The sequence below is a fragment of the Bos grunniens genome, chromosome 20 (assembly GCF_055505025.1).
Source record: "Bos grunniens cultivar Pamir isolate PY7600 chromosome 20, Bosgru_T2T1.0, whole genome shotgun sequence".
Taxonomy (NCBI): Eukaryota; Metazoa; Chordata; class Mammalia; order Artiodactyla; family Bovidae; genus Bos; species Bos grunniens.
This window is the reverse complement of record NC_141184.1, coordinates 73,603,005-73,627,508: the sequence shown is the minus strand read 5'-3', so window position 1 is coordinate 73,627,508 and position 24,504 is coordinate 73,603,005. Positions and strand designations below refer to the sequence as shown.

The window sequence follows — 24,504 nt, the reverse complement described above, 5'->3', positions numbered from 1 at the left end:
CTCTGATGTCTTTTGCCTGGAATGCCCTCTGCACTCTTTGGCTTCCATCCCATAGGGCATTTTTCGTTTCTTGAATGTCCTAAGTTTCCCTGGTCACATAGCCTTCCAAGATGCTATTTTCCCGGCCTGAAATTCTTCCTGCATCTCAACCCTGGTTTACCTAGGTTCAACCTATGGACCTCAACGAAATGGTGCCTCTGGAAAGCCTTCCCTGACACCCAGGTTTTGTGGTGAGGGAAGAGGCCCCTCTATAGGTTCTCAAAGGATCTGCCTGTGATGTATCATTAGAGTCGTCTCAGTGAAAGCAGGAACTCTGTGTCTTCTTCTCTCCGCCTTCTATTCCCTGAAACTTCTTACATGCCTCCTAGCTCATCGTAGGTGCTCAGTATTTACTTAGTGTGTGAAAGACAGAAAAGCTCTTGGAAGCCTCAAGGGGTCACTTGGCTCGGCACTTTTGATCTCTTTGTATATTTGGCGATTCAATTCTTTCCTTTCCTGGGTTGATGGGTACACTATATTCGAGGCACAATCTAAGGCATGAAGACATATCCATACATAGAGGGTCTTGCTTTCAAGGAACTCGTACAGCAGATTTCTACAAGTTAGGGCTTTTCAAATGCTCTAGAAGCATGTGAACGTTCAGTAGGCTCCATTTTCATTTCAAAGAAAGATCGTTTGACTTCCATAGCAAAGGTGGAGACCTTCCAACGTTGAGTCCAATACTTATACCTTGACCATTTCAGGCAAGTCTTGTGGTTCCTTCTGGAGGTGTGTGGCTCTTGCAGAAATGTGAAGATCTTCCATCGTCCTCAGACTTTGGTGTCATTTGCAATCATCCAGAAAGCTTCCAGGTCTAGGTTCCAGACCACCAGCACACACAGTCAGTAGCCAACGGAGTGGATTCCAGGAATACGCATTGTTCACCGGCATTACCGTTGATATTGTTGCTGCACACTCAATGCAGTGGGCAGGGCCTGGATTGTCCACTGGGTCTCATGTGGAATGGAAAGAAGGGCTCCCCCCCTCCCCCCCCCCACACACACACCACCCACCCCCACTGTTGACAGCCTTGTGACGAGAAACGGTCCCCGAAACAAGAATCAGACAAACCAGAGAAGCCCAGATGATAGTCCTTGAGATGAAGGAACTAAGCAGCTGGTTGCGATGGCACCAAGGGGAAAGGTTGCTCTTTGTGTCTGCCCCTCTACTCCTTTCTTCCTGGACGCCTTAGGGTTTTGTCATGGAGATTTGAAAGAAAGTGCACAAAAGTCATATGTGTTGAATCAAGATTTTGCATTTAACCATCTCTCCAAAAGGAAGAGAGCTTCACCTGCACATGTTTCTTTCAAAACCGTCAATTGCTTTTCAATTCTGGGGTTTCTCTCTTGCCTTGTTCAGTTAGCCTTAACAGTAAAAATCCACGAAAACTACATAAAGATTCAAAGATACCAACAAAGGACAGCTTCTGTTTTTGAAATCATCTTTCCATTTAGTAGAACACGAGCTCTATTCTTTGTATTTTGCCTAGGGAATTAGCAATGTCCTGGTTCAGATGGCAAGGCATCCGCGCGCAGGAGACTGGGGTTTGATCCCTGGGTCGGGAAGATCCCGCCGGAGAAGGAAATGGCAACCCACTCCCAGTATCCTCGCCTGGGAAATGCCACGGACAGAGGAGCCTGATGGGCCGCAGTCCATGGGTTGTATTAAAGTTGGGCTCAACCCAGCAACTACGAACACAAGTATTTCCAAAGACCACACTCAAGTGTGTGTGTGTGTGTGTGTGTGTGTGTGTGTGTGTGTGTGTGTATTTCCTCTTGCCGTCTTGGAGTCTGTCTGGGAATCTTCATGTATTTCTGCCTCTGTATCTCCTGACAGCCAGCCGCCGGCCCGTTCGTCTGGCCCCGGCCTCTCCCAGGCGCTCTGGCTCTGGCTGAGGAGCTTGCGCAGGCCAGCTGTCTCCCTTGGCGTGGGTGCGTGCGAGTGTCTGTGTGTCTGTCTGTGTGCCTGGCTGTGGCTCGTCTGCTCTCTCAGGAAGGTCGAGGGCTTGGCGTGGGGGCAAAGGGGGGGCCTCGGTAGTGCGAAGGGGAGGGGCTGAGGCGCTCCGGTCGACCGCGCCTCCCTGGCTTCTGGTGGGTTTGGGCACCGGACAGGTGCCGGGCAAGTTGGGCGCTCAAGTTTCGCTGCGTCTAGGCCCGCAGGAGGTTCAGAGGCCCCTGGGCCGCGGGGGTTGGGAGGCGGCGGGCGCCGAAGACCGACACCTCCGGGGCCGCGCGGGCCTGAGCAGCGAATGGGATCGGGGGGGAGGCCCGGCTCAGCGAGCGCGGCCGGGTCTGGAGTGGCCGCGGGTGGGAGGGCGCCGAGACCTCCGCACCCCTCAGCCCAGCCCCCAGGCCCTGCGCGCACGCACGCACGCCCTCCCGGTCAATGGGGGGTCCTGGAAGCCCCTCGGGCCCCCGGGCCCGGCCAGGCGCTTGCTGGTCTGGTGTTGGCGGTGTTCGGGGGGTGGGGGGGGGGGGGGCGGGCCGGCGTCAGCAGGCTGGAGTCCGGTCGCGGGTCGTGCGGCTCAAGTACAGCATGCCCCGCGACGAGAGGTGCGGCCCGTTGGCCCGACCTGCAGGGCAGAGCGAAAGGGAGGCGAAGCGAAGGCTCTTAGGGCGCCCCGAGCCAACCGCCACCGTCTCAGGCCGTATCAGCCTGAAGGCGCCGGATCTCGTCTGATCTCGGAAGCTAAGCAGGGTCGGGCCTGGTTAGTATCTTGGATGGGAGACCACCTGGGAATCCCGGGTGCTCGAGGCTTTTTGCCTACCAGAAGAGGTCCTTTAGCCCCGGCCGCGCGTCCCGATTCTTGGATCCCCCCCGCAGCCCCAGCCCCTCCCGGACCGCGGGGAGCGGGTGGCCGGGGCCCCGACTCCGGCTGCAGACCTGGGTTGCCTCCGCGCGGCCCGCGAGCCCCTCCGCATTCGCATTCGGCTTCCAGGACACCCGACGACCGGCAGTCCCGTCTCCACCTGGGGCTCCTTTGGCTTGCCTCAGGCAATCCCGGGGCTTGCACCGACTCCAGCCAGAGCCCCGGCCCCCGCCCCACCCCCTGCCTCGAGGCGATCGCGCATGCGCATGTGCGCGCGCACGCACAGATAGATGTGCCCAAACGGGGCATCTATCTTGTTCACTTATACCGTGGGTGGATCTATGCCTGGGAGTCGGACTGCTGGACCATAGGCTACTTCCACTTTTAGTTCCTTCGGGAACCTCCATATTCTTTTCCATACCGGCTCTACCCACGCCCATTCCTACTCACCGTGGAGGAGAGTTCCCTTTGCTCCACATCTTCTCCAGCATCGGTTATTGACAGACATCGCAGTGAGGCCCAGCCGGACTCATGTGAAGTGGTCCCTCCTTGGAGTTTGGAGTTGAGCCTCTCCAATCATTAGTGACGTGGAGCAAGATGACCTTTTGGAAATGCAGATGCAATGCTGTCACCTCCCTGCTCCAACGGCTCTCGTATTTTCCCAGCATATTGAAGATACGACCACTTCCCTTCAGGCTTGCTCCTCACGTTCTTCTCTGATGTCTTTTGCCTGGAATGCCCTCTGCACTCTTTGGCTTCCATCCCATAGGGCATTTTTCGTTTCTTGAATGTCCTAAGTTTCCCTGGTCACATAGCCTTCCAAGATGCTATTTTCCCGGCCTGAAATTCTTCCTGCATCTCAACCCTGGTTTACCTAGGTTCAACCTATGGACCTCAACGAAATGGTGCCTCTGGAAAGCCTTCCCTGACACCCAGGTTTTGTGGTGAGGGAAGAGGCCCCTCTATAGGTTCTCAAAGGATCTGCCTGTGATGTATCATTAGAGTCGTCTCAGTGAAAGCAGGAACTCTGTGTCTTCTTCTCTCCGCCTTCTATTCCCTGAAACTTCTTACATGCCTCCTAGCTCATCGTAGGTGCTCAGTATTTACTTAGTGTGTGAAAGACAGAAAAGCTCTTGGAAGCCTCAAGGGGTCACTTGGCTCGGCACTTTTGATCTCTTTGTATATTTGGCGATTCAATTCTTTCCTTTCCTGGGTTGATGGGTACACTATATTCGAGGCACAATCTAAGGCATGAAGACATATCCATACATAGAGGGTCTTGCTTTCAAGGAACTCGTACAGCAGATTTCTACAAGTTAGGGCTTTTCAAATGCTCTAGAAGAATGTGAACGTTCAGTAGGCTCCATTTTCATTTCAAAGAAAGATCGTTTGACTTCCATAGCAAAGGTGGAGACCTTCCAACGTTGAGTCCAATACTTATACCTTGACCATTTCAGGCAAGTCTTGTGGTTCCTTCTGGAGGTGTGTGGCTCTTGCAGAAATGTGAAGATCTTCCATCGTCCTCAGACTCTGGTGTCATTTGCAATCATCCAGAAAGCTTCCAGGTCTAGGTTCCAGACCACCAGCACACACAGTCAGTAGCCAACGGAGTGGATTCCAGGAATACGCATTGTTCACCGGCATTACCGTTGATATTGTTGCTGCACACTCAATGCAGTGGGCAGGGCCTGGATTGTCCACTGGGTCTCATGTGGAATGGAAAGAAGGGCTCCCCCCCTCCCCCCCCCCACACACACACCACCCACCCCCACTGTTGACAGCCTTGTGACGAGAAACGGTCCCCGAAACAAGAATCAGACAAACCAGAGAAGCCCAGATGATAGTCCTTGAGATGAAGGAACTAAGCAGCTGGTTGCGATGGCACCAAGGGGAAAGGTTGCTCTTTGTGTCTGCCCCTCTACTCCTTTCTTCCTGGACGCCTTAGGGTTTTGTCATGGAGATTTGAAATAAAGTGCACAAAAGTCATATGTGTTGAATCAAGATTTTGCATTTAACCATCTCTCAAAAAGGAAGAGAGCTTCGCCTGCACATGTTTCTTTCAAAACCGTCAATTGCTTTTCAATTCTGGGGTTTCTCTCTTGCCTTGTTCAGTTAGCCTTAACAGTAAAAATCCACGAAAACTACATAAAGATTCAAAGATACCAACAAAGGACAGCTTCTGTTTTTGAAATCATCTTTCCATTTAGTAGAACACGAGCTCTATTCTTTGTATTTTGCCTAGGGAATTAGCAATGTCCTGGTTCAGATGGCAAGGCATCCGCGCGCAGGAGACTGGGGTTTGATCCCTGGGTCGGGAAGATCCCGCCGGAGAAGGAAATGGCAACCCACTCCCAGTATCCTCGCCTGGGAAATGCCACGGACAGAGGAGCCTGATGGGCCGCAGTCCATGGGTTGTATTAAAGTTGGGCTCAACCCAGCAACTACGAACACAAGTATTTCCAAAGACCACACTCAAGTGTGTGTGTGTGTGTGTGTGTGTGTGTGTGTGTGTGTGTGTATCTCCTCTTGCCGTCTTGGAGTCTGTCTGGGAATCTTCATGTATTTCTGCCTCTGTATCTCCTGACAGCCAGCCGCCGGCCCGTTCGTCTGGCCCCGGCCTCTCCCAGGCGCTCTGGCTCTGGCTGAGGAGCTTGCGCAGGCCAGCTGTCTCCCTTGGCGTGGGTGCGTGCGAGTGTCTGTGTGTCTGTCTGTGTGCCTGCCTGTGGCTCGTCTGCTCTCTCAGGAAGGTCGAGGGCTTGGCGTGGGGGCAAAGGGGGGGCCTCGGTAGTGCGAAGGGGAGGGGCTGAGGCGCTCCGGTCGACCGCGCCTCCCTGGCTTCTGGTGGGTTTGGGCACCGGACAGGTGCCGGGCAAGTTGGGCGCTCAAGTTTCGCTGCGTCTAGGCCCGCAGGAGGTTCAGAGGCCCCTGGGCCGCGGGGGTTGGGAGGCGGCGGGCGCCGAAGACCGACACCTCCGGGGCCGCGCGGGCCTGAGCAGCGAATGGGATCGGGGGGAGGCCCGGCTCAGCGAGCGCGGCCGGGTCTGCAGTGGCCGCGGGTGGGAGGGCGCCGAGACCTCCGCACCCCTCAGCCCAGCCCCCAGGCCCCGCGCGCACGCACGCACGCACGCCCTCCCGGTCAATGGGGGGTCCTGGAAGCCCCTCGGGCCCCCGGGCCTGGCCAGGCGCTTGCTGGTCTGGTGTTGGCGGTGTTCGGGGGGTGGGGGGGGGCGGGCCGGCGTCAGCAGGCTGGAGTCCGGTCGCGGGTCGTGCGGCTCAAGTACAGCATGCCCCGCGACGAGAGGTGCGGCCCGTTGGCCCGACCTGCAGGGCAGAGCGAAAGGGAGGCGAAGCGCAAGGCTCTTAGGGTGCCCCGAGCCAACCGCCACCGTCTCAGGCCGTATCAGCCTGAAGGCGCCCGATCTCGTCTGATCTCGGAAGCTAAGCAGGGTCGGGCCTGGTTAGGATCTTGGATGGGAGACCACCTGGGAATCCCGGGTGCTCGAGGCTTTTTGCCTAGCAGAAGAGGTCCTTTAGCCCCCGCCGCGCGTCCCGATTCTTGGATCCCCCCCGCAGCCCCAGCCCCTCCCGGGCTGCGGGGAGCGGGTGGCCGGGGCCCCGACTCCCGCTGCAGACCTGGGTTGCCTCCGCGCGGCCCGCGAGCCCCTCCGCATTCGCATTCGGCTTCCAGGACACCCGACGACCGGCAGTCCCGTCTCCACCTGGGGCTCCTTTGGCTTCCCTCAGGCAATCCCGGGGCTTGCACCGACTCCAGCCAGAGCCCCGGCCCCCGCCCCACCCCCTGCCTCGAGGCGATCGCGCATGCGCATGTGCGCGCGCACGCACAGATAGATGTGCCCAAACGGGGCATCTATCTTGTTCACTTATACCGTGGGTGGATCTATGCCTGGGAGTCGGACTGCTGGACCGTAGGCTACTTCCACTTTTAGTTCCTTCGGGAACCTCCATATTCTTTTCCATACCGGCTCTACCCACGCCCATTCCTACTCACCGTGGAGGAGAGTTCCCTTTGCTCCACATCTTCTCCAGCATCGGTTATTGACAGACATCGCAGTGAGGCCCAGTCGGACTCATGTGAAGTGGTCCCTCCTTGGAGTTTGGAGTTGAGCCTCTCCAATCATTAGTGACGTGGAGCAAGATGACCTTTTGGAAATGCAGATGCAATGCTGTCACCTCCCTGCTCCAACGGCTCTCGTATTTTCCCAGCATATTGAAGATACGACCACTTCCCTTCAGGCTTGCTCCTCACGTTCTTCTCTGATGTCTTTTGCCTGGAATGCCCTCTGCACTCTTTGGCTTCCATCCCATAGGGCATTTTTCGTTTCTTGAATGTCCTAAGTTTCCCTGGTCACATAGCCTTCCAAGATGCTATTTTCCCGGCCTGAAATTCTTCCTGCATCTCAACCCTGGTTTACCTAGGTTCAACCTATGGACCTCAACGAAATGGTGCCTCTGGAAAGCCTTCCCTGACACCCAGGTTTTGTGGTGAGGGAAGAGGCCCCTCTATAGGTTCTCAAAGGATCTGCCTGTGATGTATCATTAGAGTCGTCTCAGTGAAAGCAGGAACTCTGTGTCTTCTTCTCTCCGCCTTCTATTCCCTGAAACTTCTTACATGCCTCCTAGCTCATCGTAGGTGCTCAGTATTTACTTAGTGTGTGAAAGACAGAAAAGCTCTTGGAAGCCTCAAGGGGTCACTTGGCTCGGCACTTTTGATCTCTTTGTATATTTGGCGATTCAATTCTTTCCTTTCCTGGGTTGATGGGTACACTATATTCGAGGCACAATCTAAGGCATGAAGACATATCCATACATAGAGGGTCTTGCTTTCAAGGAACTCGTACAGCAGATTTCTACAAGTTAGGGCTTTTCAAATGCTCTAGAAGCATGTGAACGTTCAGTAGGCTCCATTTTCATTTCAAAGAAAGATCGTTTGACTTCCATAGCAAAGGTGGAGACCTTCCAACGTTGAGTCCAATACTTATACCTTGACCATTTCAGGCAAGTCTTGTGGTTCCTTCTGGAGGTGTGTGGCTCTTGCAGAAATGTGAAGATCTTCCATCGTCCTCAGACTTTGGTGTCATTTGCAATCATCCAGAAAGCTTCCAGGTCTAGGTTCCAGACCACCAGCACACACAGTCAGTAGCCAACGGAGTGGATTCCAGGAATACGCATTGTTCACCGGCATTACCGTTGATATTGTTGCTGCACACTCAATGCAGTGGGCAGGGCCTGGATTGTCCACTGGGTCTCATGTGGAATGGAAAGAAGGGCTCCCCCCCTCCCCCCCCCCACACACACACCACCCACCCCCACTGTTGACAGCCTTGTGACGAGAAACGGTCCCCGAAACAAGAATCAGACAAACCAGAGAAGCCCAGATGATAGTCCTTGAGATGAAGGAACTAAGCAGCTGGTTGCGATGGCACCAAGGGGAAAGGTTGCTCTTTGTGTCTGCCCCTCTACTCCTTTCTTCCTGGACGCCTTAGGGTTTTGTCATGGAGATTTGAAAGAAAGTGCACAAAAGTCATATGTGTTGAATCAAGATTTTGCATTTAACCATCTCTCAAAAAGGAAGAGAGCTTCACCTGCACATGTTTCTTTCAAAACCGTCAATTGCTTTTCAATTCTGGGGTTTCTCTCTTGCCTTGTTCAGTTAGCCTTAACAGTAAAAATCCACGAAAACTACATAAAGATTCAAAGATACCAACAAAGGACAGCTTCTGTTTTTGAAATCATCTTTCCATTTAGTAGAACACGAGCTCTATTCTTTGTATTTTGCCTAGGGAATTAGCAATGTCCTGGTTCAGATGGCAAGGCATCCGCGCGCAGGAGACTGGGGTTTGATCCCTGGGTCGGGAAGATCCCGCCGGAGAAGGAAATGGCAACCCACTCCCAGTATCCTCGCCTGGGAAATGCCACGGACAGAGGAGCCTGATGGGCCGCAGTCCATGGGTTGTATTAAAGTTGGGCTCAACCCAGCAACTACGAACACAAGTATTTCCAAAGACCACACTCAAGTGTGTGTGTGTGTGTGTGTGTGTGTGTGTGTGTGTGTGTGTGTATCTCCTCTTGCCGTCTTGGAGTCTGTCTCGGAATCTTCATGTATTTCTGCCTCTGTATCTCCTGACAGCCAGCCGCCGGCCCGTTCGTCTGGCCCCGGCCTCTCCCAGGCGCTCTGGCTCTGGCTGAGGAGCTTGCGCAGGCCAGCTGTCTCCCTTGGCGTGGGTGCGTGCGAGTGTCTGTGTGTCTGTCTGTGTGCCTGCCTGTGGCTCGTCTGCTCTCTCAGGAAGGTCGAGGGCTTGGCGTGGGGGCAAAGGGGGGGCCTCGGTAGTGCGAAGGGGAGGGGCTGAGGCGCTCCGGTCGACCGCGCCTCCCTGGCTTCTGGTGGGTTTGGGCACCGGACAGGTGCCGGGCAAGTTGGGCGCTCAAGTTTCGCTGCGTCTAGGCCCGCAGGAGGTTCAGAGGCCCCTGGGCCGCGGGGGTTGGGAGGCGGCGGGCGCCGAAGACCGACACCTCCGGGGCCGCGCGGGCCTGAGCAGCGAATGGGATCGGGGGGGAGGCCCGGCTCAGCGAGCGCGGCCGGGTCTGGAGTGGCCGCGGGTGGGAGGGCGCCGAGACCTCCGCACCCCTCAGCCCAGCCCCCAGGCCCTGCGCGCACGCACGCACGCACGCCCTCCCGGTCAATGGGGGGTCCTGGAAGCCCCTCGGGCCCCCGGGCCCGGCCAGGCGCTTGCTGGTCTGGTGTTGGCGGTGTTCGGGGGGTGGGGGGGGGGGGGGGCGGGCCGGCGTCAGCAGGCTGGAGTCCGGTCGCGGGTCGTGCGGCTCAAGTACAGCATGCCCCGCGACGAGAGGTGCGGCCCGTTGGCCCGACCTGCAGGGCAGAGCGAAAGGGAGGCGAAGCGCAAGGCTCTTAGGGCGCCCCGAGCCAACCGCCACCGTCTCAGGCCGTATCAGCCTGAAGGCGCCCGATCTCGTCTGATCTCGGAAGCTAAGCAGGGTCGGGCCTGGTTAGTATCTTGGATGGGAGACCACCTGGGAATCCCGGGTGCTCGAGGCTTTTTGCCTACCAGAAGAGGTCCTTTAGCCCCCGCCGCGCGTCCCGATTCTTGGATCCCCCCCGCAGCCCCAGCCCCTCCCGGGCCGCGGGGAGCGGGTGGCCGGGGCCCCGACTCCCGCTGCAGACCTGGGTTGCCTCCGCGCGGCCCGCGAGCCCCTCCGCATTCGCATTCGGCTTCCAGGACACCCGACGACCGGCAGTCCCGTCTCCACCTGGGGCTCCTTTGGCTTGCCTCAGGCAATCCCGGGGCTTGCACCGACTCCAGCCAGAGCCCCGGCCCCCGCCCCACCCCCTGCCTCGAGGCGATCGCGCATGCGCATGTGCGCGCGCACGCACAGATAGATGTGCCCAAACGGGGCATCTATCTTGTTCACTTATACCGTGGGTGGATCTATGCCTGGGAGTCGGACTGCTGGACCATAGGCTACTTCCACTTTTAGTTCCTTCGGGAACCTCCATATTCTTTTCCATACCGGCTCTACCCACGCCCATTCCTACTCACCGTGGAGGAGAGTTCCCTTTGCTCCACATCTTCTCCAGCATCGGTTATTGACAGACATCGCAGTGAGGCCCAGCCGGACTCATGTGAAGTGGTCCCTCCTTGGAGTTTGGAGTTGAGCCTCTCCAATCATTAGTGACGTGGAGCAAGATGACCTTTTGGAAATGCAGATGCAATGCTGTCACCTCCCTGCTCCAACGGCTCTCGTATTTTCCCAGCATATTGAAGATACGACCACTTCCCTTCAGGCTTGCTCCTCACGTTCTTCTCTGATGTCTTTTGCCTGGAATGCCCTCTGCACTCTTTGGCTTCCATCCCATAGGGCATTTTTCGTTTCTTGAATGTCCTAAGTTTCCCTGGTCACATAGCCTTCCAAGATGCTATTTTCCCTGCCTGAAATTCTTCCTGCATCTCAACCCTGGTTTACCTAGGTTCAACCTATGGACCTCAACGAAATGGTGCCTCTGGAAAGCCTTCCCTGACACCCAGGTTTTGTGGTGAGGGAAGAGGCCCCTCTATAGGTTCTCAAAGGATCTGCCTGTGATGTATCATTAGAGTCGTCTCAGTGAAAGCAGGAACTCTGTGTCTTCTTCTCTCCGCCTTCTATTCCCTGAAACTTCTTACATGCCTCCTAGCTCATCGTAGGTGCTCAGTATTTACTTAGTGTGTGAAAGACAGAAAAGCTCTTGGAAGCCTCAAGGGGTCACTTGGCTCGGCACTTTTGATCTCTTTGTATATTTGGCGATTCAATTCTTTCCTTTCCTGGGTTGATGGGTACACTATATTCGAGGCACAATCTAAGGCATGAAGACATATCCATACATAGAGGGTCTTGCTTTCAAGGAACTCGTACAGCAGATTTCTACAAGTTAGGGCTTTTCAAATGCTCTAGAAGCATGTGAACGTTCAGTAGGCTCCATTTTCATTTCAAAGAAAGATCGTTTGACTTCCATAGCAAAGGTGGAGACCTTCCAACGTTGAGTCCAATACTTATACCTTGACCATTTCAGGCAAGTCTTGTGGTTCCTTCTGGAGGTGTGTGGCTCTTGCAGAAATGTGAAGATCTTCCATCGTCCTCAGACTCTGGTGTCATTTGCAATCATCCAGAAAGCTTCCAGGTCTAGGTTCCAGACCACCAGCACACACAGTCAGTAGCCAACGGAGTGGATTCCAGGAATACGCATTGTTCACCAGCATTACCGTTGATATTGTTGCTGCACACTCAATGCAGTGGGCAGGGCCTGGATTGTCCACTGGGTCTCATGTGGAATGGAAAGAAGGGCTCCCCCCCTCCCCCCCCCCAACACACACCACCCACCCCCACTGTTGACAGCCTTGTGACGAGAAACGGTCCCCGAAACAAGAATCAGACAAACCAGAGAAGCCCAGATGATAGTCCTTGAGATGAAGGAACTAAGCAGCTGGTTGCGATGGCACCAAGGGGAAAGGTTGCTCTTTGTGTCTGCCCCTCTACTCCTTTCTTCCTGGACGCCTTAGGGTTTTGTCATGGAGATTTGAAATAAAGTGCACAAAAGTCATATGTGTTGAATCAAGATTTTGCATTTAACCATCTCTCAAAAAGGAAGAGAGCTTCGCCTGCACATGTTTCTTTCAAAACCGTCAATTGCTTTTCAATTCTGGGGTTTCTCTCTTGCCTTGTTCAGTTAGCCTTAACAGTAAAAATCCACGAAAACTACATAAAGATTCAAAGATACCAACAAAGGACAGCTTCTGTTTTTGAAATCATCTTTCCATTTAGTAGAACACGAGCTCTATTCTTTGTATTTTGCCTAGGGAATTAGCAATGTCCTGGTTCAGATGGCAAGGCATCCGCGCGCAGGAGACTGGGGTTTGATCCCTGGGTCGGGAAGATCCCGCCGGAGAAGGAAATGGCAACCCACTCCCAGTATCCTCGCCTGGGAAATGCCACGGACAGAGGAGCCTGATGGGCCGCAGTCCATGGGTTGTATTAAAGTTGGGCTCAACCCAGCAACTACGAACACAAGTATTTCCAAAGACCACACTCAAGTGTGTGTGTGTGTGTGTGTGTGTGTGTGTGTGTGTGTGTGTGTGTGTATCTCCTCTTGCCGTCTTGGAGTCTGTCTCGGAATCTTCATGTATTTCTGCCTCTGTATCTCCTGACAGCCAGCCGCCGGCCCGTTCGTCTGGCCCCGGCCTCTCCCAGGCGCTCTGGCTCTGGCTGAGGAGCTTGCGCAGGCCAGCTGTCTCCCTTGGCGTGGGTGCGTGCGAGTGTCTGTGTGTCTGTCTGTGTGCCTGCCTGTGGCTCGTCTGCTCTCTCAGGAAGGTCGAGGGCTTGGCGTGGGGGCAAAGGGGGGGCCTCGGTAGTGCGAAGGGGAGGGGCTGAGGCGCTCCGGTCGACCGCGCCTCCCTGGCTTCTGGTGGGTTTGGGCACCGGACAGGTGCCGGGCAAGTTGGGCGCTCAAGTTTCGCTGCGTCTAGGCCCGCAGGAGGTTCAGAGGCCCCTGGGCCGCGGGGGTTGGGAGGCGGCGGGCGCCGAAGACCGACACCTCCGGGGCCGCGCGGGCCTGAGCAGCGAATGGGATCGGGGGGGAGGCCCGGCTCAGCGAGCGCGGCCGGGTCTGGAGTGGCCGCGGGTGGGAGGGCGCCGAGACCTCCGCACCCCTCAGCCCAGCCCCCAGGCCCTGCGCGCACGCACGCACGCACGCCCTCCCGGTCAATGGGGGGTCCTGGAAGCCCCTCGGGCCCCCGGGCCCGGCCAGGCGCTTGCTGGTCTGGTGTTGGCGGTGTTCGGGGGGTGGGGGGGGGGGGCGGGCCGGCGTCAGCAGGCTGGAGTCCGGTCGCGGGTCGTGCGGCTCAAGTACAGCATGCCCCGCGACGAGAGGTGCGGCCCGTTGGCCCGACCTGCAGGGCAGAGCGAAAGGGAGGCGAAGCGCAAGGCTCTTAGGGCGCCCCGAGCCAACCGCCACCGTCTCAGGCCGTATCAGCCTGAAGGCGCCGGATCTCGTCTGATCTCGGAAGCTAAGCAGGGTCGGGCCTGGTTAGTATCTTGGATGGGAGACCACCTGGGAATCCCGGGTGCTCGAGGCTTTTTGCCTACCAGAAGAGGTCCTTTAGCCCCCGCCGCGCGTCCCGATTCTTGGATGCCCCCCGCAGCCCCAGCCCCTCCCGGGCCGCGGGGAGCGGGTGGCCGGGGCCCCGACTCCCGCTGCAGACCTGGGTTGCCTCCGCGCGGCCCGCGAGCCCCTCCGCATTCGCATTCGGCTTCCAGGACACCCGACGACCGGCAGTCCCGTCTCCACCTGGGGCTCCTTTGGCTTGCCTCAGGCAATCCCGGGGCTTGCACCGACTCCAGCCAGAGCCCCGGCCCCCGCCCCACCCCCTGCCTCGAGGCGATCGCGCATGCGCATGTGCGCGCGCACGCACAGATAGATGTGCCCAAACGGGGCATCTATCTTGTTCACTTATACCGTGGGTGGATCTATGCCTGGGAGTCGGACTGCTGGACCATAGGCTACTTCCACTTTTAGTTCCTTCGGGAACCTCCATATTCTTTTCCATACCGGCTCTACCCACGCCCATTCCTACTCACCGTGGAGGAGAGTTCCCTTTGCTCCACATCTTCTCCAGCATCGGTTATTGACAGACATCGCAGTGAGGCCCAGCCGGACTCATGTGAAGTGGTCCCTCCTTGGAGTTTGGAGTTGAGCCTCTCCAATCATTAGTGACGTGGAGCAAGATGACCTTTTGGAAATGCAGATGCAATGCTGTCACCTCCCTGCTCCAACGGCTCTCGTATTTTCCCAGCATATTGAAGATACGACCACTTCCCTTCAGGCTTGCTCCTCACGTTCTTCTCTGATGTCTTTTGCCTGGAATGCCCTCTGCACTCTTTGGCTTCCATCCCATAGGGCATTTTTCGTTTCTTGAATGTCCTAAGTTTCCCTGGTCACATAGCCTTCCAAGATGCTATTTTCCCTGCCTGAAATTCTTCCTGCATCTCAACCCTGGTTTACCTAGGTTCAACCTATGGACCTCAACGAAATGGTGCCTCTGGAAAGCCTTCCCTGACACCCAGGTTTTGTGGTGAGGGAAGAGGCCCCTCTATAGGTTCTCAAAGGATCTGCCTGTGATGTATCATTAGAGTCGTCTCAGTGAAAGCAGGAACTCTGTGTCTTCTTCTCTCCGCCTTCTATTCCCTGAAACTTCTTACATGCCTCCTAGCTCATCGTAGGTGCTCAGTATTTACTTAGTGTGTGAAAGACAGAAAAGCTCTTGGAAGCCTCAAGGGGTCACTTGGCTCGGCACTTTTGATCTCTTTGTATATTTGGCGATTCAATTCTTTCCTTTCCTGGGTTGATGGGTACACTATATTCGAGGCACAATCTAAGGCATGAAGACATATCCATACATAGAGGGTCTTGCTTTCAAGGAACTCGTACAGCAGATTTCTACAAGTTAGGGCTTTTCAAATGCTCTAGAAGAATGTGAACGTTCAGTAGGCTCCATTTTCATTTCAAAGAAAGATCGTTTGACTTCCATAGCAAAGGTGGAGACCTTCCAACGTTGAGTCCAATACTTATACCTTGACCATTTCAGGCAAGTCTTGTGGTTCCTTCTGGAGGTGTGTGGCTCTTGCAGAAATGTGAAGATCTTCCATCGTCCTCAGACTCTGGTGTCATTTGCAATCATCCAGAAAGCTTCCAGGTCTAGGTTCCAGACCACCAGCACACACAGTCAGTAGCCAACGGAGTGGATTCCAGGAATACGCATTGTTCACCAGCATTACCGTTGATATTGTTGCTGCACACTCAATGCAGTGGGCAGGGCCTGGATTGTCCACTGGGTCTCATGTGGAATGGAAAGAAGGGCTCCCCCCCTCCCCCCCCCAACACACACCACCCACCCCCACTGTTGACAGCCTTGTGACGAGAAACGGTCCCCGAAACAAGAATCAGACAAACCAGAGAAGCCCAGATGATAGTCCTTGAGATGAAGGAACTAAGCAGCTGGTTGCGATGGCACCAAGGGGAAAGGTTGCTCTTTGTGTCTGCCCCTCTACTCCTTTCTTCCTGGACGCCTTAGGGTTTTGTCATGGAGATTTGAAATAAAGTGCACAAAAGTCATATGTGTTGAATCAAGATTTTGCATTTAACCATCTCTCAAAAAGGAAGAGAGCTTCGCCTGCACATGTTTCTTTCAAAACCGTCAATTGCTTTTCAATTCTGGGGTTTCTCTCTTGCCTTGTTCAGTTAGCCTTAACAGTAAAAATCCACGAAAACTACATAAAGATTCAAAGATACCAACAAAGGACAGCTTCTGTTTTTGAAATCATCTTTCCATTTAGTAGAACACGAGCTCTATTCTTTGTATTTTGCCTAGGGAATTAGCAATGTCCTGGTTCAGATGGCAAGGCATCCGCGCGCAGGAGACTGGGGTTTGATCCCTGGGTCGGGAAGATCCCGCCGGAGAAGGAAATGGCAACCCACTCCCAGTATCCTCGCCTGGGAAATGCCACGGACAGAGGAGCCTGATGGGCCGCAGTCCATGGGTTGTATTAAAGTTGGGCTCAACCCAGCAACTACGAACACAAGTATTTCCAAAGACCACACTCAAGTGTGTGTGTGTGTGTGTGTGTGTGTGTGTGTGTGTGTATCTCCTCTTGCCGTCTTGGAGTCTGTCTCGGAATCTTCATGTATTTCTGCCTCTGTATCTCCTGACAGCCAGCCGCCGGCCCGTTCGTCTGGCCCCGGCCTCTCCCAGGCGCTCTGGCTCTGGCTGAGGAGCTTGCGCAGGCCAGCTGTCTCCCTTGGCGTGGGTGCGTGCGAGTGTCTGTGTGTCTGTCTGTGTGCCTGCCTGTGGCTCGTCTGCTCTCTCAGGAAGGTCGAGGGCTTGGCGTGGGGGCAAAGGGGGGGCCTCGGTAGTGCGAAGGGGAGGGGCTGAGGCGCTCCGGTCGACCGCGCCTCCCTGGCTTCTGGTGGGTTTGGGCACCGGACAGGTGCCGGGCAAGTTGGGCGCTCAAGTTTCGCTGCGTCTAGGCCCGCAGGAGGTTCAGAGGCCCCTGGGCCGCGGGGGTTGGGAGGCGGCGGGCGCCGAAGACCGACACCTCCGGGGCCGCGCGGGCCTGAGCAGCGAATGGGATCGGGGGGAGGCCCGGCTCAGCGAGCGCGGCCGGTCTGCAGTGGCCGCGGGTGGGAGGGCGCCGAGACCTCCGCACCCCTCAGCCCAGCCCCCAGGCCCCGCGCGCACGCACGCACGCACGCCCTCCCGGTCAATGGGGGGTCCTGGAAGCCCCTCGGGCCCCCGGGCCCGGCCAGGCGCTTGCTGGTCTGGTGTTGGCGGTGTTCGGGGGGTGGGGGTGGGGGGGCGGGCCGGCGTCAGCAGGCTGGAGTCCGGTCGCGGGTCGTGCGGCTCAAGTACAGCATGCCCCGCGACGAGAGGTGCGGCCCGTTGGCCCGACCTGCAGGGCAGAGCGAAAGGGAGGCGAAGCGCAAGGCTCTTAGGGCGCCCCGAGCCAACCGCCACCGTCTCAGGCCGTATCAGCCTGAAGGCGCCCGATCTCGTCTGATCTCGGAAGCTAAGCAGGGTCGGGCCTGGTTAGTATCTTGGATGGGAGACCACCTGGGAATCCCGGGTGCTCGAGGCTTTTTGCCTAGCAGAAGAGGTCCTTTAGCCCCCGCCGCGCGTCCCGATTCTTGGATCCCCCCCGCAGCCCCAGCCCCTCCCGGGCCGCGGGGAGCGGGTGGCCGGGGCCCCGACTCCCGCTGCAGACCTGGGTTGCCTCCGCGCGGCCCGCGAGCCCCTCCGCATTCGCATTCGGCTTCCAGGACACCCGACGACCGGCAGTCCCGTCTCCACCTGGGGCTCCTTTGGCTTGCCTCAGGCAATCCCGGGGCTTGCACCGACTCCAGCCAGAGCCCCGGCCCCCGCCCCACCCCCTGCCTCGAGGCGATCGCGCATGCGCATGTGCGCGCGCACGCACAGATAGATGTGCCCAAACGGGGCATCTATCTTGTTCACTTATACCGTGGGTGGATCTATGCCTGGGAGTCGGACTGCTGGACCATAGGCTACTTCCACTTTTAGTTCCTTCGGGAACCTCCATATTCTTTTCCATACCGGCTCTACCCACGCCCATTCCTACTCACCGTGGAGGAGAGTTCCCTTTGCTCCACATCTTCTCCAGCATCGGTTATTGACAGACATCGCAGTGAGGCCCAGCCGGACTCATGTGAAGTGGTCCCTCCTTGGAGTTTGGAGTTGAGCCTCTCCAATCATTAGTGACGTGGAGCAAGATGACCTTTTGGAAATGCAGATGCAATGCTGTCACCTCCCTGCTCCAACGGCTCTCGTATTTTCCCAGCATATTGAAGATACGACCACTTCCCTTCAGGCTTGCTCCTCACGTTCTTCTCTGATGTCTTTTGCCTGGAATGCCCTCTGCACTCTTTGGCTTCCATCCCATAGGGCATTTTTCGTTTCTTGAATGTCCTAAGTTTCCCTGGTCACATAGCCTTCCAAGATGCTATTTTCCCTGCCTGAAATTCTTCCTGCATCTCAACCCTGGTTTACCTAGGTTCAACCTATGGACCTCAACGAAATGGTGCCTCTGGAAAGCCTTCCCTGACACCCAGGTTTTGTGGTGAGGGAAGAGGCCCCTCTATAGGTTCTCAAAGGATCTGCCTGTGATGTATCATTAGAGTCGTCTCAGTGAAAGCAGGAACTCTGTGTCTTCTTCTCTCCGCCTTCTATTCCCTGAAACTTCTTACATGCCTCCTAGCTCATCGTAGGTGCTCAGTATTTACTTAGTGTGTGAAAGACAGAAAAGCTCTTGGAAGCCTCAAGGGGTCACTTGGCTCGGCACTTTTGATCTCTTTGTATATTTGGCGATTCAATTCTTTCCTTTCCTGGGTTGATGGGTACACTATATTCGAGGCACAATCTAAGGCATGAAGACATATCCATACATAGAGGGTCTTGCTTTCAAGGAACTCGTACAGCAGATTTCTACAAGTTAGGGCTTTTCAAATGCTCTAGAAGCATGTGAACGTTCAGTAGGCTCCATTTTCATTTCAAAGAAAGATCGTTTGACTTCCATAGCAAAGGTGGAGACCTTCCAACGTTGAGTCCAATACTTATACCTTGACCATTTCAGGCAAGTCTTGTGGTTCCTTCTGGAGGTGTGTGGCTCTTGCAGAAATGTGAAGATCTTCCATCGTCCTCAGACTCTGGTGTCATTTGCAATCATCCAGAAAGCTTCCAGGTCTAGGTTCCAGACCACCAGCACACACAGTCAGTAGCCAACGGAGTGGATTCCAGGAATACGCATTGTTCACCGGCATTACCGTTGATATTGTTGCTGCACACTCAATGCAGTGGGCAGGGCCTGGATTGTCCACTGGGTCTCATGTGGAATGGAAAGAAGGGCTCCCCCCCTCCCCCCCCCACACACACACCACCCACCCCCACTGTTGACAGCCTTGTGACGAGAAACGGTCCCCGAAACAAGAATCAGACAAACCAGAGAAGCCCAGATGATAGTCCTTGAGATGAAGGAACTAAGCAGCTGGTTGCGATGGCACCAAGGGGAAAGGTTGCTCTTTGTGTCTGCCCCTCTACTCCTTTCTTCCTGGACGCCTTAGGGTTTTGTCATGGAGATTTGAAATAAAGTGCACAAAAGTCATATGTGTTGAATCAAGATTTTGCATTTAACCATCTCTCAAAAAGGAAGAGAGCTTCGCCTGCACATGTTTCTTTCAAAACCGTCAATTGCTTTTCAATTCTGGGGTTTCTCTCTTGCCTTGTTCAGTTAGCCTTAACAGTAAAAATCCACGAAAACTACATAAAGATTCAAAGATACCAACAAAGGACAGCTTCTGTTTTTGAAATCATCTTTCCATTTAGTAGAACACGAGCTCTATTCTTTGTATTTTGCCTAGGGAATTAGCAATGTCCTGGTTCAGATGGCAAGGCATCCGCGCGCAGGAGACTGGGGTTTGATCCCTGGGTCGGGAAGATCCCGCCGGAGAAGGAAATGGCAACCCACTCCCAGTATCCTCGCCTGGGAAATGCCACGGACAGAGGAGGCTGATGGGCCGCAGTCCATGGGTTGTATTAAAGTTGGGCTCAACCCAGCAACTACGAACACAAGTATTTCCAAAGACCACACTCAAGTGTGTGTGTGTGTGTGTGTGTGTGTGTGTGTGTGTGTATCTCCTCTTGCCGTCTTGGAGTCTGTCTCGGAATCTTCATGTATTTCTGCCTCTGTATCTCCTGACAGCCAGCCGCCGGCCCGTTCGTCTGGCCCCGGCCTCTCCCAGGCGCTCTGGCTCTGGCTGAGGAGCTTGCGCAGGCCAGCTGTCTCCCTTGGCGTGGGTGCGTGCGAGTGTCTGTGTGTCTGTCTGTGTGCCTGGCTGTGGCTCGTCTGCTCTCTCAGGAAGGTCGAGGGCTTGGCGTGGGGGCAAAGGGGGGGCCTCGGTAGTGCGAAGGGGAGGGGCTGAGGCGCTCCGGTCGACCGCGCCTCCCTGGCTTCTGGTGGGTTTGGGCACCGGACAGGTGCCGGGCAAGTTGGGCGCTCAAGTTTCGCTGCGTCTAGGCCCGCAGGAGGTTCAGAGGCCCCTGGGCCGCGGGGGTTGGGAGGCGGCGGGCGCTGAAGACCGACACCTCCGGGGCCGCGCGGGCCTGAGCAGCGAATGGGATCGGGGGGAGGCCCGGCTCAGCGAGCGCGGCCGGTCTGCAGTGGCCGCGGGTGGGAGGGCGCCGAGACCTCCGCACCCCTCCGCCCAGCCCCCAGGCCCCGCGCGCACGCACGCACGCACGCCCTCCCGGTCAATGGGGGGTCCTGGAAGCCCCTCGGGCCCCCGGGCCCGGCCAGGCGCTTGCTGGTCTGGTGTTGGCGGTGTTCGGGGGGTGGGGGGGGGGGGCGGGCCGGCGTCAGCAGGATGGAGTCCGGTCGCGGGTCGTGCGGCTCAAGTACAGCATGCCCCGCGACGAGAGGTGCGGCCCGTTGGCCCGACCTGCAGGGCAGAGCGAAAGGGAGGCGAAGCGCAAGGCTCTTAGGGCGCCCCGAGCCAACCGCCACCGTCTCAGGCCGTATCAGCCTGAAGGCGCCCGATCTCGTCTGATCTCGGAAGCTAAGCAGGGTCGGGCCTGGTTAGTATCTTGGATGGGAGACCACCTGGGAATCCCGGGTGCTCGAGGCTTTTTGCCTACCAGAAGAGGTCCTTTAGCCCCCGCCGCGCGTCCCGATTCTTGGATCCCCCCCGCAGCCCCAGCCCCTCCCGGGCCGCGGGGAGCGGGTGGCCGGGGCCCCGACTCCCGCTGCAGACCTGGGTTGCCTCCGCGCGGCCCGCGAGCCCCTCCGCATTCGCATTCGGCTTCCAGGACACCCGACGACCGGCAGTCCCGTCTCCACCTGGGGCTCCTTTGGCTTGCCTCAGGCAATCCCGGGGCTTGCACCGACTCCAGCCAGAGCCCCGGCCCCCGCCCCACCCCCTGCCTCGAGGCGATCGCGCATGCGCATGTGCGCGCGCACGCACAGATAGATGTGCCCAAACGGGGCATCTATCTTGTTCACTTATACCGTGGGTGGATCTATGCCTGGGAGTCGGACTGCTGGACCATAGGCTACTTCCACTTTTAGTTCCTTCGGGAACCTCCATATTCTTTTCCATACCGGCTCTACCCACGCCCATTCCTACTCACCGTGGAGGAGAGTTCCCTTTGCTCCACATCTTCTCCAGCATCGGTTATTGACAGACATCGCAGTGAGGCCCAGCCGGACTCATGTGAAGTGGTCCCTCCTTGGAGTTTGGAGTTGAGCCTCTCCAATCATTAGTGACGTGGAGCAAGATGACCTTTTGGAAATGCAGATGCAATGCTGTCACCTCCCTGCTCCAACGGCTCTCGTATTTTCCCAGCATATTGAAGATACGACCACTTCCCTTCAGGCTTGCTCCTCACGTTCTTCTCTGATGTCTTTTGCCTGGAATGCCCTCTGCACTCTTTGGCTTCCATCCCATAGGGCATTTTTCGTTTCTTGAATGTCCTAAGTTTCCCTGGTCACATAGCCTTCCAAGATGCTATTTTCCCTGCCTGAAATTCTTCCTGCATCTCAACCCTGGTTTACCTAGGTTCAACCTATGGACCTCAACGAAATGGTGCCTCTGGAAAGCCTTCCCTGACACCCAGGTTTTGTGGTGAGGGAAGAGGCCCCTCTATAGGTTCTCAAAGGATCTGCCTGTGATGTATCATTAGAGTCGTCTCAGTGAAAGCAGGAACTCTGTGTCTTCTTCTCTCCGCCTTCTATTCCCTGAAACTTCTTACATGCCTCCTAGCTCATCGTAGGTGCTCAGTATTTACTTAGTGTGTGAAAGACAGAAAAGCTCTTGGAAGCCTCAAGGGGTCACTTGGCTCGGCACTTTTGATCTCTTTGTATATTTGGCGATTCAATTCTTTCCTTTCCTGGGTTGATGGGTACACTATATTCGAGGCACAATCTAAGGCATGAAGACATATCCATACATAGAGGGTCTTGCTTTCAAGGAACTCGTACAGCAGATTTCTACAAGTTAGGGCTTTTCAAATGCTCTAGAAGAATGTGAACGTTCAGTAGGCTCCATTTTCATTTCAAAGAAAGATCGTTTGACTTCCATAGCAAAGGTGGAGACCTTCCAACGTTGAGTCCAATACTTATACCTTGACCATTTCAGGCAAGTCTTGTGGTTCCTTCTGGAGGTGTGTGGCTCTTGCAGAAATGTGAAGATCTTCCATCGTCCTCAGACTCTGGTGTCATTTGCAATCATCCAGAAAGCTTCCAGGTCTAGGTTCCAGACCACCAGCACACACAGTCAGTAGCCAACGGAGTGGATTCCAGGAATACGCATTGTTCACCAGCATTACCGTTGATATTGTTGCTGCACACTCAATGCAGTGGGCAGGGCCTGGATTGTCCACTGGGTCTCATGTGGAATGGAAAGAAGGGCTCCCCCCCTCCCCCCCCCCACACACACCACCCACCCCCACTGTTGACAGCCTTGTGACGAGAAACGGTCCCCGAAACAAGAATCAGACAAACCAGAGAAGCCCAGATGATAGTCCTTGAGATGAAGGAACTAAGCAGCTGGTTGCGATGGCACCAAGGGGAAAGGTTGCTCTTTGTGTCTGCCCCTCTACTCCTTTCTTCCTGGACGCCTTAGGGTTTTGTCATGGAGATTTGAAATAAAGTGCACAAAAGTCATATGTGTTGAATCAAGATTTTGCATTTAACCATCTCTCAAAAAGGAAGAGAGCTTCGCCTGCACATGTTTCTTTCAAAACCGTCAATTGCTTTTCAATTCTGGGGTTTCTCTCTTGCCTTGTTCAGTTAGCCTTAACAGTAAAAATCAACGAAAACTACATAAAGATTCAAAGATACCAACAAAGGACAGCTTCTGTTTTTGAAATCATCTTTCCATTTAGTAGAACACGAGCTCTATTCTTTGTATTTTGCCTAGGGAATTAGCAATGTCCTGGTTCAGATGGCAAGGCATCCGCGCGCAGGAGACTGGGGTTTGATCCCTGGGTCGGGAAGATCCCGCCGGAGAAGGAAATGGCAACCCACTCCCAGTATCCTCGCCTGGGAAATGCCACGGACAGAGGAGGCTGATGGGCCGCAGTCCATGGGTTGTATTAAAGTTGGGCTCAACCCAGCAACTACGAACACAAGTATTTCCAAAGACCACACTCAAGTGTGTGTGTGTGTGTGTGTGTGTGTGTGTGTGTGTGTGTGTATCTCCTCTTGCCGTCTTGGAGTCTGTCTCGGAATCTTCATGTATTTCTGCCTCTGTATCTCCTGACAGCCAGCCGCCGGCCCGTTCGTCTGGCCCCGGCCTCTCCCAGGCGCTCTGGCTCTGGCTGAGGAGCTTGCGCAGGCCAGCTGTCTCCCTTGGCGTGGGTGCGTGCGAGTGTCTGTGTGTCTGTCTGTGTGCCTGCCTGTGGCTCGTCTGCTCTCTCAGGAAGGTCGAGGGCTTGGCGTGGGGGCAAAGGGGGGGCCTCGGTAGTGCGAAGGGGAGGGGCTGAGGCGCTCCGGTCGACCGCGCCTCCCTGGCTTCTGGTGGGTTTGGGCACCGGACAGGTGCCGGGCAAGTTGGGCGCTCAAGTTTCGCTGCGTCTAGGCCCGCAGGAGGTTCAGAGGCCCCTGGGCCGCGGGGGTTGGGAGGCGGCGGGCGCCGAAGACCGACACCTCCGGGGCCGCGCGGGCCTGAGCAGCGAATGGGATCGGGGGGAGGCCCGGCTCAGCGAGCGCGGCCGGGTCTGGAGTGGCCGCGGGTGGGAGGGCGCCGAGACATCCGCACCCCTCAGCCCAGCCCCCAGGCCCCGCGCGCACGCATGCACGCACGCCCTCCCGGTCAATGGGGGGTCCTGGAAGCCCCTCGGGCCCCCGGGCCCGGCCAGGCGCTTGCTGGTCTGGTGTTGGCGGTGTTCGGGGGGTGGGGGGGGGGGTCGGGCCGGCGTCAGCAGGCTGGAGTCCGGTCGCGGGTCGTGCGGCTCAAGTACAGCATGCCCCGCGACGAGAGGTGCGGCCCGTTGGCCCGACCTGCAGGGCAGAGCGAAAGGGAGGCGAAGCGCAAGGCTCTTAGGGCGCCCCGAGCCAACCGCCACCGTCTCAGGCCGTATCAGCCTGAAGGCGCCCGATCTCGTCTGATCTCAGAAGCTAAGCAGGGTCGGGCCTGGTTAGTATCTTGGATGGGAGACCACCTGGGAATCCCGGGTGCTCGAGGCTTTTTGCCTAGCAGAAGAGGTCCTTTAGCCCCCGCCGCGCGTCCCGATTCTTGGATCCCCCCCACAGCCCCAGCCCCTCCCGGGCCGCGGGGAGCGGGTGGCCGGGGCCCCGACTCCCGCTGCAGACCTGGGTTGCCTCCGCGCGGCCCGCGAGCCCCTCCGCATTCGCATTCGGCTTCCAGGACACCCGACGACCGGCAGTCCCGTCTCCACCTGGGGCTCCTTTGGCTTGCCTCAGGCAATCCCGGGGCTTGCACCGACTCCAGCCAGAGCCCCGGCCCCCGCCCCACCCCCTGCCTCGAGGCGATCGCGCATGCGCATGTGCGCGCGCACGCACAGATA

The 24,504-nt window shown here is 56.5% G+C and overlaps 7 pseudogenes; all 7 read left to right on the top strand.

The window, feature by feature from the left end:
- Window positions 1–2,676: 2,676 nt before the first annotated feature.
- On the top strand, window positions 2,677–2,796 carry LOC147350824 (5S ribosomal RNA; annotated as a pseudogene).
- A 3,439-nt stretch (window positions 2,797–6,235) lies between these two features.
- On the top strand, window positions 6,236–6,355 carry LOC147350823 (5S ribosomal RNA; annotated as a pseudogene).
- A 3,448-nt stretch (window positions 6,356–9,803) lies between these two features.
- On the top strand, window positions 9,804–9,923 carry LOC147350822 (5S ribosomal RNA; annotated as a pseudogene).
- Window positions 9,924–13,371: 3,448 nt separating this feature from the next.
- LOC147350821 (5S ribosomal RNA) lies at window positions 13,372–13,491 on the top strand (annotated as a pseudogene).
- A 3,436-nt stretch (window positions 13,492–16,927) lies between these two features.
- LOC147350820 (5S ribosomal RNA) lies at window positions 16,928–17,047 on the top strand (annotated as a pseudogene).
- A 3,436-nt stretch (window positions 17,048–20,483) lies between these two features.
- On the top strand, window positions 20,484–20,603 carry LOC147350819 (5S ribosomal RNA; annotated as a pseudogene).
- A 3,440-nt stretch (window positions 20,604–24,043) lies between these two features.
- LOC147350818 (5S ribosomal RNA) lies at window positions 24,044–24,163 on the top strand (annotated as a pseudogene).
- The last annotated feature ends 341 nt before the right edge of the window (window positions 24,164–24,504 follow it).